General features: G+C 42.8%; 1 protein-coding gene and 2 pseudogenes across 1 annotated transcript in view; 1 reads left to right on the top strand and 2 right to left on the bottom strand.

Annotated features, from left to right (window-relative positions):
* Positions 1-2,988: 2,988 nt before the first annotated feature.
* LOC132235484 (N-acetylneuraminate lyase-like) lies at positions 2,989-4,259 on the bottom strand (annotated as a pseudogene).
* Positions 4,260-12,056: 7,797 nt separating this feature from the next.
* LOC132234287 (protein TEX261-like) lies at positions 12,057-12,813 on the bottom strand (annotated as a pseudogene).
* A 4,898-nt stretch (positions 12,814-17,711) lies between these two features.
* The window catches only part of EDNRA (endothelin receptor type A), a 51,817-nt gene continuing 48,215 nt past the window's right edge, over positions 17,712-21,313 (top strand). Inside the window, exon 1 of the mRNA XM_059697896.1 lies at positions 17,712-18,189. The gene's annotated coding sequence lies outside the window, so the exon portion shown is untranslated. The remainder of the gene's footprint in view (positions 18,190-21,313) is intronic.

Here is a 21,313-nt window from a genome sequence, read left to right as displayed (position 1 = left end):
CAGGGGTTGTGCAGGAGGCAGCTGATTGATGATTCTCTCTCATCATTGATGTTTCTATCTCTCTCTCCCTCACCCTTCCTCTCTCTGAAATCAATGAAAACATATTTTAAAAAATTTTCCAACTGAACTGCTCCAAAATTTGTTAAAACTAATGCACAAAAATGCTCTTCTTTTTTAAAAAAATTTCCCATTAGTTAAGGTATTATAAATGTGTCCTTATCCCCCCCCCATTAACCCCCATCCTCCCCACCCCCACTGAAATATACATATAAAAGCCAATGTACATTCAGTGCCAGTCAAGAGAGAGAGCCTTCTGTTTCCATACTTCTGTCTTTTCATCGCCAACCATGGAGATGTCAGGAACGACACACGGGCAGGGAGAAAAATTGGCTGAGTCCTTGTCCCACTGCAGGCTTCTCAGATGCAGAAGGTCAGGCCTGGAAGCGGCCAAACATCTTTAAATTTCAGAGCTTTTATTATTTCCCTGGATGGACATATTATTTACTCTTTAAGGATGTAAAAAGTGATAGAGGACAAGGGAAGAAGACCTATTTCCATAGAGAAGGTTTGTAGGAACAAGAGGAAGAAATGTAGTTGCTTTATCCCCATCTCTTGATTGTGCTGCACTTTCAACAAACTAGTTCTAATGAGAAGGATGCCTCTTTCTGCCATGTGACAATGATTTTAGCATCCCTTATTTTGGTGCTGTTAGGTGCCTATATGTTGGATTGTTATGTATTCCTGGGAATTGACCCCATTATCTTTTTTGTAGTGCCCCAATTTACTCCTGATAATTTTCTTTTTCTGTAGCTCCCTTTGTCTAAAATTAATATAGCTCTGCCCACTTTCTTTTGATAAGTGTTAGCATGGTATATCTTTTTCCATCACTTTACTTTTATTTTAATTTATCTTTATTGTTGAAAATATTACATATTACAGATGTCCCTATTTTATCCCCCCATTTACCCCATCCACCCTACTCCCATCCCCTCCCAGGCCTTTACCACACTATTATCTATGTCAATGGATTATGCATATATGCATATAAATTCTTTGCTTAATCTCTTCCCACCACACCCACCCCTACCTTCCCTCTGAGATTTGTCAGTCTATTCCTTGCCTCTATGTCTCTGGATCCATTTTGTTTATCAGTTTATTTTGCTCATTAGATTCCACATATAAGTGAGATCATGTGATACTTGTCTTTGTCTGAATAGCTTATTTCACTTAGCATAATACTATCCAGGTCCAGCCATGCTATCTCAAAGAGTAAGAGATTCTTATTTTTTACAAATCACAGTATTCCATGGTGTAAATGTACCACAGCTTTTTTAACCACTCACCTACTGATGGGCACTTGGGCTGTTCCCAGAATTTAGTTACTGTAAATAGCACTGCTATGAGCATAGGGGTGCATATATTCTTTCCGATTGGTGTTTACAGATACATCTTCTAGGGCAAGATAAACAAATGGGACTACATTAAAATAAAAAGCTGCACAGAAAAGGAAACCATCAACAAAATGAAAAGAGACTTCACTGTATGGGAGAACAATGATACTGATAAGGAGTTAATTTCCAAAATATATAAAGAATTCATACAACTTAACAAAAAGAAGACAAACAATCCAATTTTTTTAAATGGGCAAAAAAAAACAACCTAGAACCTAAGTAGACACTTCTCTAAAGAGGACATACAGATGGCCAAAAGACACAAGAAAAATGCTCGAAGTCACTAATCATCAGAGATGCAAATTAAAATGACAATGAGTTATTTCACATCACACCTTCCAAAATGGCTACTATCAACAAATGACACATTCTGGTGAGGATGTGGAGAAAAGGCAACCCTAGTACATTGCTGGTGGGCATGAAGACTGGTGCAGCCACTATGGAAAACAGTATGGAGTTTCCTCAACAGATTAAATATGGAACTCCCATTTAACCCAAGGATCCCACTTCTAGGAATGTATTTAAAGTGGGTTTCTTATAGACAGCACATAATGATTCTTGCTTTTAATGAACTCTTATCTCTCACTTATCATTGGTGTACTTAAACCATTCATATTTAAATTGGTTGATATCTTTGGATTACTTATCTACCCTGTTTGTAATTGTTTTCTATTTGTTGAATTGCCCTTTTTTCTTTATTCACCTCTCTTTTTTCCCTCTTTTTCTGGTTTCATTTGAGCATTGCATATGATTCTATTTTATCCCATCTGTTAACATATCAATTGTCATCTTTTAAAAAAATTTTAGTGGTTGCCCTGGACTGCCTGCGAGTCTCCAGACTTTACATTTTAAGCTACATCCAGGGCAAGGGGGGGGAAAGGGTCAAAGGGGCAAAGTGCAGCACAATCAAGATATGGGGATAAAGCAACTACATTTCTTCCTCTTGTTCCTACAAACCTTCTCTATGGAAATAGGTCTTCTTTCCTTTTCCTCTGTCACTTTTTACATCCCTAAAGAGTAAATAATATGTCCATCCAGGGAAATAATAAAAGCTCTGAAATTTAAAGATGTTTGGCCACTTCCAGGCCTGACCTTCTGCATCTGAGAAGCCTGCAGTGGGACAAAGACTCAGCCAACTTTTCTCCCTGCCCGTGTGTCGTTCCTGTTATCTCCATGGTTGGAGATGAAAAGACAGAAGTATGGAAACAGAAGGCTCTCTCTCTCTTGACTGGCACTGAATGTACATTGGCTTTTACATGTATATTTCAGTGTGCATTTACATGTACATATCTAGGGCTGTAGAAGGGGTTTTGTGAATGTGATGGTTAATTTTATGTCTCAACTTGGCTAGGTCACTGTACCCAGATATTTGGTCAACTAGTCTGGATGTTGCTGTGAATGTAATTTTTAATGAGATCAACATTTAAGTCCACACATGCAAAGGGGCAAAGGGGCAAAGGGGCACCCTTTTTTCCCCTAGATTCCAAATGAATATTTATTAAAATGAAAGTACATTGCAAGTGGTTTAAGATGAGAAAACTTGAAGGTAGGATTGAGAACCAGAAATTAAGATAATGGGAGCTCCCCAAAGGCAGATGGAATTCATTACAATTTTCCTCTTGATTCCATTTCATACATAGAAGCAGAAATTTCTCCATGAAAATTTTGTGCAATATTGAATGACTGAGGTTCATGGCTCCTTTGGAGTTTTTGTCCCTTCACAAAAATAAAACTTTTTAAAGATCATAATAGGTACTTAAATACTTGTTGATTTGATGGGAGATTTCATTTGCTGGGAAAGAATTTAGTTCAAGCTCGTCTATAAAGTCCTTGAGAAATGAATGCACTATTCAAGGTGGATTATATCCCAATGTACACACCCTGACTTGATAGAGTGGCATTAGCTAGAGGTTTCCAAGTTTCCATTCTTTAAATCCATAAAAGAAAGGAAACCCAGACTCTTCGGTTTAGCTTCTGCATTGTCAATAAACTCCTTGGAGGCTCTCTGCAGTGGGAGCCGGAGTGGGTCCATTGGAATCCCAGGCACCAGAGTCATGATGGCTTTGGTCTGTGACACTCCAAAACCTAGTTTGATCACAAAGTTGATAAATCTCTGAATACAAAACTGATAATTCAGGGCTGAAGAGAAGTCCTTCCGCTCATAAGCCTCCAACATCTAGTTTGTCTTTTTTCCAGGTAGTTATAGGTACTGCCCACTGCTCCCGTTGCTCCCATCACCAGAGCACTCAGCAGTTGCTCATCCACCCCGAACAGGAAAGCAAACTGTCGCTGGCGATTCTGATCAACACACTGTCCAGTCTAGGAGATCTGTGTCGCTAAATTTCAGCCATTGGAAGGTGGGGATCTTCTGAATCCGATCCAGCAGCTCAGCTCCTCAGCATGAATCTTTATCCCTGTCAAGGCGGGGATGTGATAGTAATAGAATGGCAGGGTCGGGGCAGCAGCAGCCACCTCCTTTAGGAAAGCAGTGAGGTCATCTTTGTTCTGTGGCTTGAGAAAGAAAGGTGCCATAAGAGCGATGCCATCAGCCCCAATTTCTGCTGCATGTTTGGCCAGTTCTTGGGACTCCTTCAAGCTCAGAGCTCTTACATGAATTACCACTTGATCCAACTTGTTCCTCCCTTTTGTCACCCACTCCTCTGCGACCCAGCGGTGCTCTGAGATGCTCAGAGACAGGCCTTCTCCGGTGGTGCCATTCACAGAAATATTCTTCACTCCCTGTTTTTCCACAAGATAATCCACGTGCTGACCAATGACTGAAAGGTTGATTTCTCCATGCTCGGTCATCGGCGTTTGTCTTTTTTCCCAGGTAGTTATAGGTACAAAGGGGCAAAGGGGCGAAATGTCAAATCATTTAATGTTTCCAACAGCTCTGTATAATGGGTTCAACCCCTGTTGTGTGGATAAAAAAACTCAGAGGTTAAGCAACTTGCTGCATATCAGATCTAGTAGAGACATCGAAATTTGCACAAATGTAGTGTGCTTTCAGACAAAGACCATCTCTTTATCATTAAGTTTGAGTGTATATGGTCAAGAATAACAGAAAGGGTCATTTTGTACTGTGAAAACAAAGGATTTAATTAAAGTTACTCAGGTTCATTGCAAGTTATGGGATTCTTCCTAATAATTCAAAGTAGCACCCCAAAAAATTGATGACTACAATTTTAAGAAGTAATAATGCAGAGCTCAAGAAAACAGGCAGTCTCTAAAGTCAGAAAGCAAACTTATTTCCACTAGAAAAGCTAGAAGTATTGCTTCTAATGAGATACACCAAACAGTTGTCTCTTTCTCTTCACACAGTAAGATATCAAATTAGTTTGCATGCAGTGCTCATTAATTTACCTGGTAGGTGTTTTGAAAACTCACCAGACTAACCTTAAACTATTAATAATGTTCTCCAACTGCCTCAGCTTCAGAAAAAAAAATAAGAATATTGATAACTACGTTCTAAAGCTGAATTTTCTTTGCACATCAAAGGGAATATTCCAATAAAATTTAAACAGTATTTTTGAATAAATATTTAAATTGATTCCATGTTATAAGGTATTTGCAATTTTGATATTACATATGCTCTCAAAGGGATCATAAATTAAAATTTGAGTAATGTACGCTGTTTGATATAAGCAGAATTTATCCATTAAGTATAAAATTGTGCTCAATAAATCATTGGGAACCTATATTTCACACCAGATTTAAGATACTGCTTTTATTTAAAATATGGGTAGGTGAGGTTTAAGATACTAACTAGATGATTCTGTGCCTCGTCGAACTAGGGATGTAACTCATCATGTTTGGTTTTAACAATGTTTACATTGTATTGAATTGTGTTCCCAAATTCATATGGTGAAATTCTAATCCCCAATGTGATGATGGTATTTGGAGATGAAGACTTTTGGGAGATAATTAGGTTTAGATAAGATCCCGAGGCTGGTACCCTCATAATGGGATTAGTGCCCTTCTAAGAAGTGATACCAGAGAACTCACTCTCTCTCTTTGCCATGTGAGGACATAGTTGGAAGATGGCCATCTAGAAGCCAGGAAGAACGCTCTTACCAGAAACTGACCAAGCTGGCACTCTAGGGCTAGGGCTAGGGCCAGGGCCAGGGCTAGGGCTAGGGCCAGGGCCAGGGCCAGGGCCAGGGCTAGGGCCAGGGCCAGGGCCAGGGCCAGGGCTAGGGCCCGGGCTAAGGCCCGGGCTAGGGCTAGGGCTAGGGCTAGGGCTAGGGCTGAATAAATCAGAAGTGTGAATAAATCAGAAGTATACTTTTTTATTTGTCAGACTGGCAAAAAATATATATTGGTGTGCCACAGAATTTTAGTAATCTGTTTACATATGTCATGAGATGGAAAAAGTTTGAAAATCACTGCTATAGTGTGAGACAACCAAGTTGCAAGGTAAACATAACTGGCAGTTTGAAATAAAGAAAAGTAAGTTTCAATTAATGTCATCTATAGGTTCTGAGACTTTAAACAAAATGATGTATAATGAAAAGAATTTTACCATGGGCTAATTTATATGAAGGTTTTTTTAAAGCATGGTGGTAAGGGAAAATCTTTGAGGTGCTTTGTGGTAGAGATCCTCTGTTGGCTTAAAAGGACTGAAAGAGATTCAGTAATACAAGTGGGTTTTCTGATTTCTGTGGGAATCAGAGATATCACCATGATGGAGAACAGGTCGGAAGGGCCAAGTGGAAGGCCCTGGGGCTGCTCTGACCCCAGCAAGCCCTCATTTCTGGAGGAATTGCCAAAAGAAGTGCCATCGTTAGACATGAAAGATGGATGGATATTGATTCTCTTTACATCTCCATGGAACGGGACTGTTTGTCATGTGCCAAAGGTAAATGTGTCATGGACAGGGACCATAATTTTGTGAAATCTTAATTATTAGGTTATGCCGCTGTCTCTATATTTCAAGAACAGTTAAGACTTAATAAATGACCACCAGCCTCCCTAGAATTTTCCCCACTTCCCAACAAGGAACAAGAAAAAGCCAACAATGCAACTATGCTCCCCAAACCAACCACATCCCATGCTCCTCTTGTCTTAACACATAGCTGAGGACTTCCTTTGTCTCACTCCAAGGCTTTTTCATTCTGCTGCCTGCCTCTGTGCCCCTTTTGGTCTGACTATGGCTTTGTATAGCAAACTCTGAATTAGATTGATTTGGTTTTATTCAGATGGTCTTTGCTTATTGTTACAGTTTTCCCCGAGGCTCACAGGTGCAGAATTCAGCCTTCCACCAGGGATGGTATCTAGGGAGGCCCCTTGTGCCTTGCGGCTCATGTTGGTGAGCTAACGCCAAAGTGATAAGTCAGCAGCGAGCCTGAACTCTGCTCTCGTGGCTTGGAGTTCCTCCGCTATTTGGTCACAGTCTGGTTTCTGGATTTTGTTATCGGCTCCCATTTGCTGTGTATTCTTGCTGGAATCAGGCCATTTATTTCCATCCCTTTTTGTTTGCTGTGTGCTTTCACTTTGCATTTGTTGTACGGAAGTGGTGTTTGTCATAAGGAGAATCCCGGCGCCTGGTAGATACAGGTGCTGACTTTCTATGTTAATTAAATCCTGCCAACTTTGCTCAGCCTCTTCCTCAGAGTAAACCTACAACACAGGGGTAACTATTCAAATAACCCTCAGAGTTTTCCTAGCTCCCACACATTAACTACAATCCTTGGGCCCTTCACTAAAAACATCCCTTTCTCTTCTATATCACCCCAGTAAATGTAATAGGCTATGGTAGGCAGAGCAATGCTTCCCACACACACACACAAGGAAGTCCATATCTTAATTTATGATTATCTTAGATTACAAGGCAAATGGTAATTAAGTTTGCGGAGGGAACTGAGTGTGTGAATCAACTGACCTTAAAGTAGAGCGTATCCTGGATTATCCAGGTGGGTCCAATGTATTCACAAGGGTCCTTAAAAGAGAAGAGGGAGAGAGAGACAGAAGAGATTCAGACGGAGACACAGCTATGGAAGGGCCGCAGAGATCTGAGGTGGTTGGAGGAAGAGCCCACTGCCAAGGAATGTGGGGAGCCTCTGGAAAAGGTAAGGAAACAGATTCTCCACTAGAACCCCCTGCTAATTGTCTACCTTGATTTTCAGCCTTGTGAGACCTCTATTACCCTTCTAACCCATAGAAATTGGAGTTGTTTTAAGACAGTGGGTTATTTAGAGCAGCAACAGAAAACTAATACAGTGGGGGCCTTGACTAACGAGTGTCCCGACTAACGAGTTTTTTGAAATACCAGCTGTCTCTCGGCTGTTTTTTTGCATTGAGTTGACAGAGTAATTTGAGTTAATGAGCTCCTTAACGAGCTCCTTAACGAGCTCGGTCTCTGAATGAATTAAACTCGTAAGTCAAGGCCCCACTGTACAAAAGCAAAGACTCCCAAGGATGTCCACATCTTTTCAAATGGAAATTATAAAATTAAATGCATGCCAAAGACTGTTTTTTGAGGTTCCAGAGAACTTGTCTCTTCATAATCAAGTTTTATCTGTTACATGTTTCCTTTCTCCATTATATTTAATGAGGACCCTAAATAAAGATGTTGACAATGTATTGGGCACTCTGTGGGCTAAACATTTTACTAACATAAAATAATATTGGAAAAGAACCTGTTAAAGTTGAGATAGATCCTACCCAGCTATTCTCCAAATTTTCCCCAATAGCCCTTAAAGCCAGAAGAAGGAAAACCTCGATTCTATAGTGAAGCCTTATATCCAAAGGCTTTGTCCTGTCCTCCATTAGTCCTTGTGGCACTTTCATCCTCTCAGTATTAAAAAACAATAGACAAGGGTATCTAATTGTTCGTGGCTCCATGGCCATCAACAAAACTTCGGTCTCTTACTTCCCAGTAGTACCTATCAATACCACAATAAGTTTTTCAGAAAGGGTATTACCCTTAAGACAAGGAAAGCCGCTTTTACAGCTGAGTCAAAGGTGAAGCGGTTGTAAGCAATGAGCTGCCATGAAGTCGAGTCACCTGAAGTTAAATCATCTCAGGTGTCAGAACGTACGCTTTTACTTACCAACTAGTGACAGACCAGAAAATAAATGTATATACAAATAGCAGGTATGCTTTTAGATAGTATTTGACTTTGGGAACGAAAGGTGTTTCTTATCTCTGCTAGAATCCCTATAAAAAATGCACAAGAAACTTTTAGACACTCTTAATTCTAAAGAGGTGGCTATTATAAAGGTTCAGGCTCATGCAAAAACAAGATCTTGTGGAAAGTAAGGAAATGCTCTCTAGTGTGTCAAACATCAACTTGAACCAAGGTTATGATCCTAACTAAAACCTCTGAGGACAAATCTATGGAGGGGTTTGAAAAGGTCTTTAAAATATCAGCATTTCACCTCTGATTTAGAAAAAGGAACTTTAGATGAATCATGGAAAACCCAGGTTATATAACACATGCAAGTTAGTTAAAATTTTATTTTTAAGAGTTTGTTAATGCACTAATAAACTTAAGGGAGGTTAAATTCTGTGCATAGGGCAATGTGGATATAGATACATTAAGAAGACTATAAATAACTAAAATGGATTTCCTTTAATAAACCTCACTTTTTTTTTTTCTACAACTCTGTGATGTTTGCACATTCAAAATCATATGTAAGTGGACATTTTGGTGAAACCTCACTGAGTGGAGATGACTTAAACTTTAGTCATCTAGAAAAAGACCTCATTGATTAGGAAGGTATGATGATCTATACACCAAAATAATGATTGCAAGCAGGATGTCAGAGCCAAAAATGACCAAACATGTTTGTAAATTTTATATAAATGGAAGTTTCAATGTGCATTCTTTGGTATCCGGCATCTTTTATTTAATATTTTATCTGTGAGAGTTGTCCATGTAATAGCTATAGTAGTAGTTCATTTTAATACTATGAATTACTCAATTGTGGAATTCCTTCAACTACTGGTGAAAACTTGTATAGTCTGTCACTCTCAAAAACTTCTTCTAAGAACATTATTAAAATACTAGAGGCCCGGTGCACAAAAATTTGTGCACTGGGGGGGGGGGGGGGGTCCTTCAGCCTAGCCTGTGCCCTCTCGCAGTCTGGGACTCCTCGGGAGATAATGACCTTCTGGCTTAGGCCTGCTCCCGGGTGGCAGAGGGCAGGCCCAATCCCTAGGTGCAGCCCCTGGTCGGGCTCAGAGCAGGGCCGATTGGGGAGTTGGGGCGCCGCCCCTGTCATGCACAGAGCAGGGCGGATCGGGAGGTTGTGATGCCACCCTCAGTCACGCTCAGGGTAGGGCCGATTGGGGGGTTGGGGCACCGCCCCCTGTCACACTCAAGGCAGGGTCGATGGGGAGGTTGCGGCGCCACCCCGTCACACACAGAGCAGGGCCAATCAAGGGGTTGGGGTGCTGCCCCCTGTCACGCACAGAGCAGGGCTCATCAGGGGGGTTGGGGCTCCGCACCCTGTCATGCACAGAGCAGGGCCAATCAGGGGGTTGGGGCGCCTTCCCCTGTCACAAACAGAGCAGGGTGGATAGGGAGGTTGTGGCCCCGCCCCCTGTTACACACAGAGCCTCAGGGTGATCAGGGGATTTGGGCGCTGCCCCCTGTCATGCTGATCCCGGTGCCGGGAGGCCTCTCAGCTCCGCTGATCCCGGTGCTGGGAGGCCTCGCGGCTCTGCTGATCCTGGTGCTGGGAGGCATATTACCCTTTTACTATATAGGATAGAGGCCTGGTGCACGGGTGGGGCTGGCTGGTTTGCCCTGAAGGGTGTCCTGGATCAGGGTGGGGGTCCCCACTGGGGTGCCTGGCCAGCCTGGGTGAGGGGATGATAGCTGTTTGCAGCTGGTCACACACCCTTCAGGGTGGGGGTCCCCACTGGGGTGCCTGGCCAGCCTGGGTAAGGGGATGATGGCTGTTTGTAGCTGGTCACACACCCTTCAGAGTGGTGGTCCCCACTGGGGTGCCTGGCCAGTCTGGGTGAGGGGCTGAGGGCTGTTTTCAGGCTGGCGGGTGACTGAAGCTCCCAACTGCTCCTTTTCTTCTTTTTTTTTTATTCTGGGCCAGCTTTAGCTCTGGCTCCAGCTCTGAGGCCTCTGTTGCTGAAAGCAGGTATCTTGTTTGTTTGGGTTCTATAATCGAAACACTGTATCAACTCCAGCTCTGAGATCCTGGTGGGCTGAAAGCAGGTTTCTGGGGTTTTGTTTAGCTTCTATATTTGTAACTATGTTTCAAACTGCAAGCTCAGAGGCCGGCAAGGCAGGCGGGGAACGTTGGTTTCCTCCATCACTGAAGCAAGCAAACCTCATGTTCGCTTCAAGCTGCCTGGCTGCCGGCTGCCATCTTGTCTGGCAGTTAATTTGCATATCTTGCTGATTAGCCAATGGGAAGGGTAACGGGTGTATGCTAATTACCTTTTTTCTCTTTTATTAGATAGGATAAATTCTGAAGCATGTATGTGTTTTAGAAGCATGTTTCTAGAATGTGTTACCTGATACATGCATATTTGAATTTGTACTAATTTTTACTCTCACAAGCATTAGATAAAGAGTTCAGTTTTTATACATTTTTGGCAACACTTAGAACTTCCACTATTTAAAGTTTTAGCTGTTGTTTTAGGTTGTAGTGGAATCACATTGTGGATTTGATTTTTATCTCCTGATTACTAATGAGGGTGAACAAAATTTCATGGCTAATTGCAAGCAAGAAAACCCTACTTAGATTTGAAAATATATATATATATATATATATATATATATATATATATATATATATATATATATTCTCTATTATTATCTAACCAGTTAGGTTTGTAAACAGTCCTGTGAACTAAGACTGACTACTTTCCTATAATTAAAACTTTAGAATAGTTCACTTCTCTGCAAACGCATCTTTAAAAATAAATAAGGATCTATTCATTTTTTTTTTTTTTGATTCACAAATGATTTGTTTTGAAGGCTATCTGACAAAAATTTTTATTACTTTCTCTACAAATGAGAGAGATTTTGAGCATTATATACCTGTTTCTGATTCAGTGTAAATGAACATCATATGTTTACTTTTTGAAATACAACGTAAAGACTGGCAGATGTACAAATGGAAATCATTGAGAAGTACAAAGCTATTTTGAATAAAAAATAACCAATTTTGGATTTGTAAATAAATACAAAGAACATTTATTGAAACATATTTCAAGTAAATACATGTGGTTAAATGAAAGACTAAGTAATAATCCTTTGAAGAATGTATACACTATTTCACAATAACATCTAGAGACAGAGCAATAACTGTCAGTTCCTTCTTGCTCACCTGCCCTGCAAGAGCTCATGTAGATTTGCCCTTTGCAAGCAATATAAACCTTGTTGACTACTTTGCCTGGTGAAATGGCCTTTCGTAGACTTAGAAATATGTCAGTACTGTTCATAATCCAGGTTTATCCGACCCATACAAATGAGGGGAAATGTGGTCTTTATGTTACCTTTAAAGAAACTTTTTCTTGGCTTGGGGCTACTGGCTAGGGCTAGGGCTAGGGCTAGTAGGGCTAGGGCTAGGGCTAGTAGGCTAGGGCTAGTAGGGATAGGGCTAGGGCTAGGGCTGCTAGGTCATGGCCTCTAGCAGCATCAGATCTGAGCCTAGCTGAGCATCCTGAGGAAGGTGGGGGTGGAGGCTCCAGGGAGACTTGAAGGAAGTCAGGCCAGGGCTGGGGGAAGGAACCTTCCAGGCTCACAGAGAGGCCCAGGGGCCTGACTCTCCTGATCTCGCCCCAACATCCCCTCCCCAGGGGCGTCAGTACATCTTCTGACAACTGGGTAGAATGGCCTCTTTGATGAAGGAGAAGACAACCAGGATCCCTGAGCGTTTGCCCCGCTTGCCTTTGGTGAAGTAATTGGAGACTATGTCATCTCCTGGCTGCACGGTGGAGGGCAGGACGTTCTCCCCAGCCGACAGTGACACGAAGAACGCAAACGGGATGGTCCACAGACAGAAAGTGAAATAGGCCAGGACCTCTGAGAAAGGATAATATTCCTCCGCAAAAAACTGTCACACTAGCCCGCATGACAGGATGAAGTTAGGCGAGGTCAGCATGATGAAGGGGAAGGTCTGCAGGAGGCCAGAGTAGACGAGGTTGGTGAAGAGGCCCAAGCCAATCATGCAGGTGGGGAAGCGCTCAAAAACATAGAGGCCAATCGGCACAGCTGTGGAGAACCAGATCATGTATTTGATGATCCTGCTGGTGGCCACTGTGTACCCTTCCATCAGTTCCGCCAGGAAATAAAGTCCGGCCCCGACGGCCAGCGTGATGAAGGTCACCTGGATGAAGAGCGACAGCCAGCTCAGCACGTACTTGAACCACATGGCGCCCCACCCCGCCCTGACCGCGGGGAGGGTCCTGCGCCATTGGGCTTGGACTACAGGGAGCCGCCGCCACCGCTATGCGCTGCCGCGGAGAGGAGCCGGGCTTTTTATTATTATTATTCTCACATATGTTTGACCTTCATCACTCTCTCTCACCCTCTGTCACTCTTTTTCTGTGCTTTATGAGGAAACAGCAAGAAGGCAGCCCTCTGAAGCCAGAAGAGAGCTCTCCCCAGCACCTGAGCATGCTGGTGCCCTAATCTTGGACTGCCAGCCTCCAGATCTGTGAGAAGATAAATTTCTATTTAAACCACCCATTCTGTGGTATTTTAGTATGGCAGCCTGATCTAAGACAACTTGTCAAGATCCATAAGGTAAGAATCACTTGCATCTCTACCAATCAAAATTAACATTTAGTCTATAGACAAGAGTGACTTGGCATTGCTATCAGTTTTCTACAACTTACAGAGTTGCAAAATAGCCCAAAGATGATGAAAGGACATAGAAAATTGCACTAGACAGGATACCTAGTAATCCTTCCTGGCAATTTCAAGCTCTCTCATAAGTTTCCCTGACATATCTAAACAACCATCTATAAGCTAATTGCCCTGAAGTTACTCCAGAGGAGACCTGCTGTCACCTCTTTTGATTAAATCTTTTTTATTCAAGCATAGGCAACTTTTGTTTGTCTTTATTACAAGTGCAATCCAAGTTCATACCAACCAAAAGGAACACTAGGGAGTCAGAGCCACAAAGATGTCATCTTAGCACCCAACTTGGTCCTCACTAGCAAACTCTGGAACCCTCATGCCCTTCCTATTTTGTTAAGGGATCCAGGCTGCAGCGTTGTATAAGCTCTGCTATAAATGGTTATTCTCATCATGGCTAATTCAAGGCTTCAGATCCCCTTAAGTTTTTACCTTGTAGTTCCCTGGACACCACTGATCTCCTTGGCCTCAGCCACTACTATGTGACACCTTACTGAGGTCACCCATAATGTCATGTGAAGCTGCTTATTCTACTCTCCCAGTCACTCACTGACAAACAAAAAGGAACAAATGAAAGTGAAAAGAGCTAAAATTTATTGAGCTCCTACTATGTGCCAAGCCTTTAAGGTAGTATTCATTCTTTAAACTTACAACATTTTTGTTTCTGCTTTGGCAGTTAAAAGTAAATTGTACCTCCCCTAAAAGAATGTGCCCCAAATAAAATTAATTTCACATTTTTTAAATTTTTTAGTATCTCATACCTCATCCATATCTAATTTTTTCCAGTTGTCCAAAAAATAATGTCCTTTGCAGTTGGTCTATACAAACCAGGATCCAATCCAGGACAGTGCAACTAGTGGTCATGCTCCTTTAAGTCTTAATCTAGAGAAAGATCCCTCTTCATTGACTTCTTGCTGAAGAGGCAGGACTAGTTCTCCTATAAAATGTCATTCTTTCTGGATTTGTCTATTGCTTCCTCATGGTATTTATTTAACTTGTGTATCTACTATATTTCCTCAAAATTTGGATAGCTATAGATTTGATTCAAGTTCAATATTTTTGTCCAGATGGAATATATAATCAGAGGACACGTAATATCTGCTTGCCCAATCATTAGTGATGCTTAGATTCACTGATTTTTTGGCCCTCCAATGAGGCCACCAGCAGTTTACAAAACTTGGAGCTACATTAAGCCTTAAGATTATTTTGATGAAATAACCACCAACACACTTCAGAATCCTCAACAACCCATCTACAAATTAATATTTTGGAATACTTCCTTTTGAAAACAAACTGCCTATAGTAAATTTTAATTAAAAATGGACCTTCAACTAACGGGATTACTTTTTTCCCTCCAGGCCAGTGTTGGTTGCTGCCAACAGCGAGTGGGCCACGGCACAGCCCAATGTGAAGGCTGCAGTGACGGGGTCAGGTCTCTGATGTACATTTACCCAGTTTCTCCACTTTTCCTCTCACAGCCTTTCCTTATCTTTGTGGTTCTCCTCTGAACCCTTCGTGTTTCATTTCCCCCAGGGATCCCTAAAGTGAACACAACATTCCTAGCACATACTCTGAGACTCCGATCCTTGACTGCATTTCAAGTTTGAGGATCTGTGGAATACGCAATTGTGAAATGGACTTGAAAATTTGAATCAAGAAACTTAAATTCATAAGAAAATTCACTCCAAGGTTGGTTTTTAAGTGCCATCTTGAGTACTTTATTTTCAGTAGTTATCATTCAGGAAATCAATAATGATAATATGATGCTGAGAAAAGTAATTCTAACTACCATTACAGTAATGCTTAATGAGCTGCTGGAACCAGAAGTCAAAGAAAGTATTCCTAAAACCCAGAAGACCTGCAAATCTGTATCCAACCCACGTTCCAAGGAAAAGAAATAACCTTTGGAAGTCAAATTGAAAAGTGTAGTCAAATTAATTGATTATATGTTCATTAACTGTACAAAGCAGGGACTTAATCTTAATGTCAGGAAGAATTATCTTTATTGTGGCAAAATACATATAATATAAATTTATCATTTTAATCATTTTCAAGTGTACAGTTGTGGTATTAAGTACATTCACAATGTTGTGCAACCATCACCACAATCCATCTCCAAAACTGTTTCACCATCCCAAACTGAAACTCAATCACATTAAACAATAAATCCTCATTCCTCCCTCTCCCCAACCCCTGGTGACCACCATGCTCCTTTCTGTCTGCATGATTTTGACTACTACTCTAAGTACATCTTATAAGCAGGATCATAAGTATCTGTCCTTTTGCATCTGGCTTATTTCACTTAATATAATGTCTTTGAGTTTCATCTATGTTGTAGCTTATGTCAGAATTTCATTCCTTTTTAGGGATAAATAAACATTTTGTTTATCGAATCATCCATACATGGACATTTGGGTTGTTTGCAACCTCTTGGCTCTTGTGAACAATGCTGTTATGAACATGGGTGTACAAATATCTGTTTGAGCCCCTGCTTTCAGTTATTTTGGGTATATATCCAGAAGTGGAATTGCTGGGTCATAGAGTAATTTTTATGTTTAAATTTTGGGAAACTATTATACTGTTTTCCATGACTACTGCCCTATCTTACATTTCCATCAGCACAAGGGTTCCAGTTTCCCCACATCCTTGTCAACACCAGTTCTTTTCAGCTTTTTAATAATAGCCACCCTAGTGGGTATGAAGGAAGAATTTTTAATAACTAGATCTGCACTACAGTGGACCGAGCTGTCCAGGAGACAGGGACTGATGGATATGCTCTATCAAAGACTGGATAGACTGACATGTTCACTAGTGCAAGTTGTGCACTGTCCAAATATATCTGATCACAGGGTAAGTAGGGGCTGAAATCCAGCACACGTTTCACATGCCAAGGTGCAAACCCAGGTGTAGAGCTGCCCCTTCTTGGAAGAAGCAATAACTTGTCAGGTTCAGAGGAGCATCAATCAGAACGTCAAACCTCAGAGGGAAGGTAGGGGAGAGATCAACCAAAAGACTTGTATGCATGCATATGAACCTAACCAATGGATAAGGACACCAGGGGGGTGAGGGCATGAGCGGGAGGGGGGGGGGGGCATTGGGAGGATAAGGACACATATGTAATACCTTCATCAATAAAGAAAAATAAATAAATGTCAGCTGACCAGGTCATGTGCTCCAAGGGGCACCATTTTCATTTTTTAATGCAAATTAAGGCACTTATAAAAGCTACTGGTTATCCTGGCTGACTGACTGATTCCTCATCATGGGGATACTGTAATACAACAGATTAGTAATAATGAGTCCAATTGGTTGATGACTATTAAGGCCCCTTTCAATGGTGATACTCTGTGGATCTCTTTGATGGTTGTACAAAATGCCCCCCAAATTGACACTGCACGGACAGTGGACTCGATATCCTCTCACCTTGCATCTGGGATCTGTGACTGTTGGGCTATAGAATTCTGCAGAAGTAACCCTTGACCAGTTTCCAGGCCCAGACCTTAAGAAACTAGCAGCTTCCACTTCCTTCTCCTGGAACACTCCTTCTTGGAACCTAGCCACCGTGCTCTGAGGAAGCCTAAACCCCTTTGTAGGGAGACGCCCATCACCAAGTAGGTGAACTATCGTGGAAGTGAAGCCTCCAGCCCCAGCAAAGATGAGCTGTCCTAGCCAAGACCCACCCAAATCGCAGACTGATGAGTAAAGTGGCCACTACCGGTTTAGGGTGATTTTCTTTAGTTACAGTAGATAACCAGAACAGTCTACAATATACTGTGACCATCCAGTCCTCCACATACACATTTCCACAATAAGCCGCACACCAACAGTGAACGAAAGAACTCCAAGGCAAGGCCTTCTCTAAGGAGCCCTCAATTTTTTCTCACATGTCACAGGCAATGGCCTTTGTCTCTCATTTCCTCTCCCACTGCCTAATTTAGGATAAACTCACTATCATATAAAGATGCTAAGATCCATCTTCTGCAGCATCTGCACCCCCACTGTTTGGATCTCCAGAGGAATCATAGGTTTCTCTGAGCCACACACTGGACCCTCCATAGACTTTCCAGGGCTCCTGCTTTGTCCTGGGCTAGTAGCCTTTGGGTGCTGGCTTCAAGAGACAAGACAGAAGCAAAAGGTACTTGATCTGGTAAAATACAGTCCACGTGGGTTCTTCAACCTGCTCTGAGTTTAAGAGGGAGCGTATAAGCCAAGCAAAGGGGCAGGGAACGCAGAGGTGGACCCTAGCTGCCTCTGCAGTGGCTCCATCACAGATCAAATCTGCCTGCATTTCCCAGAAAGGGAATGGGTTTCTCTGCTTGCCTTCCTCGAGTCGGGCTTGTCTGATGAACTATCCTCCTTCCTGGATTATCACCCCCCCACCCCCACCCCGACCCCCACTCCCACCCCTTCATTTCAGGAAGGAAATAGTTAAAACAAGACTCCTGCCCTGCAGGGCCTGGGAGGGGGCGGCTCTGTGCTTTATAGTGGCTGCCTCTAAGGAGGGTGGAAGCTTAGGACGTTCTTTCTGTCCTAGAGTAAAGCAGAAGGTGGGGGAGATTTGGGAGGAGAAGGGGAGGCCAGACAGACGGGGGGCGTGTGCTCCTCTGGAGTTTCCTTTTTCTTCTAGTCCTTGCGCGCGCAGTCACCCCTGTGGTCTGGCGATTGTGGATCGTGGTGGTGAGGCTCCATCCCCGCCGGTGGCCAGAGGCTGGGGGCTGGGGAGACCTCCGCACAGAAGCGGTGCCCAGGAAGTTTTCCGACGGAGAGGCAGCAGTGCAGCCCGATTGCTGCCGCGCGGGAGAACAGGACCCAGGCCACCCAATCTCTCCGGCTCTGCTTCCTCTCGCCCAGCCGCCCAGGTGCCGAGCGGACCAGGCAGCCGTCTGCGCCCGCCTAGCTCCACGGTCGGTGCAACTCTTTCCTCTCGGGGACCCGCCAGGGGTGGGGGAGATGTCGCCTGAGCCCCTCGGTGGGGAGCAGAGGGAGCAGTCATCCATTCCGCCCGGCGCCCTGCACCCTGGGCGACCCTCCCACACGGTCTAGGGGTGTGTGGTGGCGCCGGCGCCTTCCTAGGAGGGGCTCTTTGCCGGCACGTCTGGGGTTTGAGGAACTGATTGAAAGCCCGCTGCCTACCCAGGTGGGATTCGGATTTTTAGTTAAAGGAAAATATACAGTTCTCCCTGGGTCTCCCTTTCCCCGCCGCCCCCCCCCCCCCCCCCCCCCGGCACGCAAGAACTTTATGGAACATCACGCCCCTGTCGCAAGCTCCAAAGCGTACTTGTGAGAGGTGTCCCGCAGCCTTTTCTTACTCGCCTGCTTCTGCTCCCTGCACACCCCGAGTTGTCAAGGGCAGCCAAGGGCACTCGGTGTGCGGGACAGATGTTTTGGAAAACCCCCAGGGCAGCTGGTTTGGAAACCTGCCTGTGGATGTCTGGGCATTTGGTTCTATGCTGTCCTTTAAAGGCCACTTGTTGCCTTTCACGTGCAGAAAACTAGGGCTGTTTCTAGATAATCAGCCTCTGTTTACACCATCCTAATGGCGCTCCGGATAGAGCTGGCGGCGGAGAGGGGTGGGTGGGAGGCAAATTAAAGTCAGACATTGTCAGCAAGGACAGTTGCTAATATCTTACCCAGCAAGCAAAACCCACAGAGAACTTGGAGAAAGTACCTAGTTTTTTGTTTTTCCTCTTGTAGAAACTCATGGCTTCCCTCGCTCCCCGCCTCCCCCTCCCCAATACCTTCTGTTTTAAGTGGCAACTAATTGGGAAACATCTTGACAATCATTTCATGTAACTACCTGCTCTGAACTCAGACCATTTAGGTAAGGTTGGAATTTCCAAATTACTAATTACAGTACAGGTCCACTTTGATCCTGAGAATCAGAGATGTTAAATGGTTAAAGTGTAAGCATAAGGGTCCAGTCCTCTTCCTTAATAATAACTTTTGAACTTAAGCGAATTCTTAGACCCCAAACAGAAGAATGCTGAATGTATAAACCATGTCCCTGAGGTCTGAACCTCAGATGCTTCACTAGAGCTATGCCTGGGTATGACTGATTATTCCAAGCACAGCATGACTTAGATCCATGGAAATGAGCTACAGGCTCATCCTTGGAGGAACATGCATTTGAAGGAGCTTCTTTTGTGTGGTTTTGTATTTTTCATGCAATATGTAGTATTCACATGCCTTTGCCAAGTATCCGGTAGCTCCGCAGCTTAACATGTAGAGAGCTGATGGAGGCACCATCAGAAATTATTTCTGTGGTGGTGTCATTGTTGCAGGGGAAGGAAAGTGGTTTTAATAGTAGCTAGCTCACACTTTGATAAGAACCCACAGCCTTGGCCTCCTTAGCCCCTGCTATAATCAGCTGACCAAGCAGACCAGCAAGCCAGTGTTCAAACACTAGTGGCACCTTTTGTGGGTGGCAGAACACGATAGCCAGGTCAGTTTACTAAATATCCTCTAACAGACTCTCATGGGCAGGGAGTCATTCCATTACTGAGAAAAGCCTTCTCTCTCTTAGTTTTAATAAAAGCATTAATGAAGGTTCCATTCTGATTGGGAAACTGGGAGGAGACTTTAGTCATTAAACAGCACAAGATATTGAAGGATTTTTTTTCTCCCTCCTCTGATCTGAAGAGGATGACAGTATGCTTTGTTCTCAAAGTTCTGGTCTCCAATGCTGAATGGAAACAGGGTCTGTCAATATTAGGTTAGATACTCACTCCCCAATGTAAGAAGCAAGAAAAAAACTACTTATAAGTCCAGGCAGATTTGATATGTACATAGTATGCCCCTAGCTTAGAAAAATTGATGCTTTTTATCACTTTTTATTATTTATTTTTATAATATCAGACTGAGTCAAGTCCTATAAGCAAAGTAACGTGAAGCACCTATCTGCTGAACTGCTTCTTGGCCATGAAAAAGACTCAGCTCCCTTACGCATAAAATGGGGATATTGGCCCTGCCCACCTAGAGTTGTTTCTGAGATCTGTTTACTTTGGATCTTCTATACAACATGAATAAATCTCATTTCCTCCACATATTGACTACGCTTTATTGACAACTGTCAAAGATAACTCAAAATCCCTAAAAGTGGTTAATTCCAACCACGAATAAACTTAGAAAAAGGACACAATTTTTAAAAATTAAATTTTATGTCATAGACACACCCACCATTGATGGGCATAAATGAACTTAGGGCCTTCATTTTAAAAGATTGTTAAAAACTCACAAGCAAGAAAATACAAAACTATTTAAATGTGAGAAGCCATTTTTATTTACCTTTGCTTATTGTGTTACCACCAACCTCCCTCATTTTCCCATCTTTTCTTTAAGGATTAAAGTAGAAAAACGTAGACTTCCGGGGCAAGAAAGACCACTTGCTCTACAAAAGTGACTAAAACAAGCAAGCAAACAAACAAATGGTCTTTTGAAAACATCTCACCAACCTCTAAGTCCACTGCTTCACTGAAACTCTGGAGAATTCATTCAAACATTTCAGGTGCTAAGAAGGCATGAGAATGAGAGGCGGTGCAGGCTAGAGGTTAAGAGCTCAGCGTTGGATTAACTTGCCTTAGAATCACAGCATTGCCATCCACCACCTGTGCTTTTGACAAGCATCTTGCCGTTCCTGAGCCTCTGGTTCCCTACCTTTAGAATGGAAAATGTTTCTGCTTCCCAGGGTCAGGGAGAGTATAGATCAGATGGCAACATGCCTATGGAGTGCCCAGCACCATGACCAGGCATGAGGCAGATATCCCTCGGAAAACCAATGGTGTGCCTGCCTGGGAAAGTCCAGTACTCCCAGTTTCACTTGTTGGCAAATATCATGCCGATAATTTCTGAGGAATGGAAAAACCCAAAACTCCTGTCAGAAGATGTACTAGTAGATTGTACACATTAATCATCAGGGTTTTCAATAAAAATAAATATTTTGTCTTTATCAGTTATGTCATATTTATTTCAAACTAGTAATAAAATTGTTATATGTATAGATGGTGTTAACCAGAGTTCTGATTTTAAATT

This window comes from Myotis daubentonii, chromosome 5 (genome assembly GCF_963259705.1).
Source record: "Myotis daubentonii chromosome 5, mMyoDau2.1, whole genome shotgun sequence".
Taxonomy (NCBI): Eukaryota; Metazoa; Chordata; class Mammalia; order Chiroptera; family Vespertilionidae; genus Myotis; species Myotis daubentonii.
The sequence above is the reverse complement of the archived record's forward strand: the minus strand, read 5'-3'. Positions and strand labels throughout refer to the sequence as shown.